The following is a 4,576-nucleotide window of genomic DNA, read 5'->3' on the forward strand; positions in this document are numbered from 1 at the left end:
ACCTCTGCTTACCCCTGCGCGGTGCACCTCGCGCGAAGAAGCAAAGTGGTGCGATCCCCATCCTGTGGAAGGAAGGAGTCGAGCATCGAACCCGGAAAACCAAGTGAAAAGAAAGCACCGGACCTAACTTTAACCCCGCGCAGAAAAAACAACGCGAGGCGCCCCGCTCACAGGGAGGAACGAGCCGGCAGGCAGGGAACCCGCAGCACCCCCGGCCGCCGGCGGCCCCCGTCACGACCCGCGGTCCCCGCACAGATTCAGTGCCGTCCCACAGCCAGCGCCGCTCCGGGCCTCCCTCCTCGGCGCGGCTCGGGGGCTCCAGGGCGAACCGAGGCCGGGGCGCGGGCCATCTAACCCGCAAGTCGGTCGTCCGCGCCACGCCCACACCTACCCCGGGTGTGGGCCGCGTTCCTCAGCTCTGGGGCTGGGTCTGGGGTCCGGGCCCAGACAGCGCCGTTCGGCTCAACACATCCGGGGCCCGGCCGGAAGAAGCGGCGGCGCGGCTGCTACGGCGAGCCGGAAGGGACGCGCGCTGCGCGCTCGCAGCTGCGCGTTGGTGTGACGTCGGCGGAGCGGGAGGCGCCGAGGGGGCTGGGAGAGTTAGACAGGCAAGGCGAGGGCGAGGGCCGATGGGCTGGCGGCGGAGCGGTTCCGAGTTTGTGAAGACTGGAGGTTGCCATGAGGGCGCTGCGTAGACGACGGTGTGGGCATGCGTTCACTCCGGCCAGCCGGATCGAGCGTTCAGCGCCGGCTCTAGGTTTGGGGAGGAGACCTCGAATGCCTGTGGAGCCGCCTCTTCGAGAAGTGGGGTTGGCTGGGGCGAGGGGCTGACAGCCCGGCGGACCAAGCAGGTGAAAAGGCCAGTCCAGGGTTGAGTGAGGAGGAGGTGCAGAAACGGGGCGGGGCAGAGAAAGTCATACCTCAGAAGCAAACAAAAGGACACGGGGAGACCGGGTGTCCACCTGTGTTACTCAACTCAGCTTATTGATTGCTCAAAGCCAATAAAGAGAGGCAGGAGTCAGGAGAAAGGGAAGGTGCTTTAATCAGAAAAACTGGCAATCGGAACTGCCAGTGGTTAAGAATCCCCCTTGCAGTGCAGAGGACAGAGGTTTGATTCCTCCTCAGGCAACCAAGTCCGTGTACCGCAACTGTAGAATCTGTGCAGGGCAACAAGAGAGGACAGAGATCCTGTGTGCTATAACTAAGACCTGACACAACCAAAATAATTAATTTTTGAAAAGAAAAAGAAATCTGGTGTTCTAGGCAGGAGGTGTTCTTATGTCCTGAGGCCAACTCTGAAGATTCTGCTCAGCCTTGACAGTTTTTAAAGGGAAAAAGCGGAGAGAACCTCAGGGAATCGTCAATCTGGAGGGTGGGCTCTGCATCCTTTTCCTCCGTGTGCAGACTGGCTGACTCTTCAGATGTTGCACAAGTGATCTGCCCTCTGGATTGCTGAGGGAGCCGCTGTGGGGAGAGAACTAGTCATTCTTTAACTTCTTCATTCTGACTTCTTTCAACGTAGGAAAAGAATCAATACGTTAGGCGCAGGCATAGTGGGCAATAAGGAAAGCACAAGTCAGGAGTTCGGTTAAATTACTCAGTGATCTCATTCCTGTAATTACGTTCTTAGATGGGGAAACAGTGGAAACAGTGTCAGACTTTATTTTGGGGGGCTCCAAAATCACTGCAGATGGTGATTGCAGCCATGAAATTAAAAGACGCTTACTCCTTGGAAGGAAAGTTATGGCCAACCTAGATAGCATGTTAAAAAGTAGAGACATTCATTACCTTGCCCACAAAGGTCTGTCTAGTCAAGGCTATGGTTTTTCCAGGGGTCATGTATGGATGTGAAAGTTGGACTGTGAAGAAAGCTGAGCGCCAAAGAATTGATGCTTTTGAACTGTGGTGTTGGAGAAGACTCTTGAGAGTCCCTTGGACTGCAAGGAGATCCAACCAGTCCATTCTAAAGGAATTCTAAAGTCCTGGGTGTTCTTTGGAAGGAATGATGCTAAAGCTGAAACTCCAGTACTTTGGTCACCTCATGCGAAGAGTTGACTCATTGGAAAAGACTCTGATGCTGGGAGGGATTGGGGGCAGGAGGAGAAGGGGACGACAGAGGATGAGATGGCTGGATGGCATCACTGACTCGATGGACGTGTGTCTCAGTGAACTCCGGGAGTTGGTGATGGACAGGGAGGCCTGGCGTGCTGCGATTCATGGGGTCGCAAAGAGTCGGACAGGACTGAGCGACTGAACTGAACTGAAGGTCAGAGGGGGACAGAAGTGGGCCAATAAAGGGACAAAAGAGCTGCTTTCATAAAGAATGGAGTTGGATCCCAACCTTATGCTTTATGCAAAACTGAAGTCAAAATGGATCAAAGACCTAAATGTAAGTACTAAAGTTACAAAACTTTCAAAGAGAAACATAGATACAAATCTTCAGTATCATAAATCAGGCACTGATTTTTTATGACACCAAAAACAAAAGTAACAACAACAACAAAAAATATAGGTTGGACATCATCAAAATAAAAAAACTTGTGCTTCAGATGACACCATTAAGAAAAGACAACCCACAGAATGAGAGAAAATATTTGCAAATTATATATCAAATCAGGGACTTGTATCCAGAATACAGAACTTGCAACTAAATAATTAAAAGACAATTAATTCTAAAACTGGCAAAGGAATGGATAACAAGATCCTGCTGTATATCATAGGGAATTATGTTCAATATCCTGTGACAAACCATCATGGAAAAGAATATGAAAAAGATTATATATCTACATATTCACACACACATATGTGTGTGTATGTGTATGCTCGGTCGTGTCCAACTTTTTGGGACCCCCTGGACAGCCAGCTCCTCTCTCCAAAAAAATTTTCGAGGCAAGAATACTGCAGTGGGTTGCCATTTTCTACTCCAGGGTATCTTCCCTATTCAGGGTTCATACCCAGTTCTCTTGCATCTCTTGCATTGGTAACAGGCGGACTCTTTACCACCGTGCCACCTGGGAAGCCCATACTTGGAATAACTTGAAACAGTATAGATTTTTTAATACTTAATTTGAGCAGACGACTTGAAACAGTATAGATGTTGTACACTTACCTGACCAACTTTTTTTTAATTACATTATAAAAAATGCATGTTACCTTAGAAAAGTTAATCTATTTGCTGTTTTACTCTTTTGTAAAAACATTTGCTCTAATGAAGGAATTTGTTTTTTCCAAAATGTACAGTTCCGAAATGTACAAAATGCATTTTATAATATTTACTGCTTTATTCCTAATTCTGCTTTAAAGTATTGAACTGGGCATAAAACATGAAAATATTAATCCAGAACCTGTATAAACTGGATGTTGCTTAAAATCTGTATTATTACCATGTTGGAAATCCAGACTGCTTTTGTGATGTTTCAAATTAAAAAAAATAATCCTCTTCCTTACCTATCTATCTATCTATCTAAATATATAGTTATATATATATATATATATAAAGCTGAATCACTTTGCTGTACAAAAGAAATTAACACAACATTGTAAATCAACTATACTTCAATTAAAAAAACATTTTTAATGGGCAAAGGACTTGAATACATGCCTCAAAAGAAGATGTACAAATAAGCACATGAAAAGATGTTCAGCAACATTAGGGATCAGGGAAATATAAACCAAAACCACTAGGATGGCTTAAACCAAAGAATCAGGTAAGAAGTGTTCACAAGCCCATTGGAAAAATCAGAAACCTCACCTGCTGCTAGTCAGAATTTAAAATGATGCAGTCAGGGACTTCCCCGGTGGTCCAGTGACTAAGCCACAGTCTGAATGCAGGGGGCTGGGGTTCAATCCCTGGTCAGGGAACTAGATCCCACATGCCACAACCAAGAGTTTGCATGCCACAACAAAAATCCCTCTTGCCACAACTGAGAACTGAAACGGCCTAAATAAATACTTTTTTTAAGTAAAAAATAAATGATTCAGCCACTTGAAAAAAATGGTTTGGCAGTTCCACAGAAGAGTTGTTAGGACTTAACATATGACCTAGGAATACCACTACTAAGTATATATCCAAGAGAATTAAAAACACATCCACATGAAAGCGCATATGAAAATATTCTTAGCAGCATTACTCATAATCCCCAGGAAATGGAAACAACCGAAATATCCATCAACTGATGAATAAATAAACTATGTCACACTGGGTGTGGGCACTTGAACTCCCTTTTGCCAAAGACAGCTGAGACCAGTCCAGGAAGCCTCCAGCCTGGAGCCAGTCAGCCAGGAACAGAGCCCACACTCCTGCCTCCCACCAGCTGGGCCCTCTTCACAGGGCAGGGAGGGAGGGAGGACCTCTGGGCACTCTCTCAGGGCCTGATTTAGTACTATAGTTTGTACTGGACCATCCATGCACCTCACTGGTCCCAAAGCCTCCATCTGCCAAGAGCTGGCTGCTGTGGCCACTGGAGCTAATAAATCTGTTTAACTTGAGAATATATGTATATAATGGAATATTATATATTCTATAAAATTACATTAAATATATACAATGGAATATTAATCAGCAAAAAAAGAAAGG

At 46.3% G+C, this 4,576-nt stretch overlaps 1 long non-coding RNA gene across 1 annotated transcript; it reads left to right on the top strand.

Annotated features, from left to right (window-relative positions):
* Positions 1–595: 595 nt before the first annotated feature.
* On the top strand, positions 596–3,447 carry LOC112442032 (uncharacterized). The gene is made up of 2 exons (XR_003030019.2): positions 596–851; positions 1,833–3,447. It is a non-coding gene; the product is annotated as an uncharacterized lncRNA (long non-coding RNA).
* Positions 3,448–4,576: the final 1,129 nt, after the last annotated feature.

The sequence above is a fragment of the Bos taurus genome, chromosome 17, assembly GCF_002263795.3.
Source record: "Bos taurus isolate L1 Dominette 01449 registration number 42190680 breed Hereford chromosome 17, ARS-UCD2.0, whole genome shotgun sequence".
In the NCBI taxonomy this organism is placed as follows: domain Eukaryota; kingdom Metazoa; phylum Chordata; class Mammalia; order Artiodactyla; family Bovidae; genus Bos; species Bos taurus.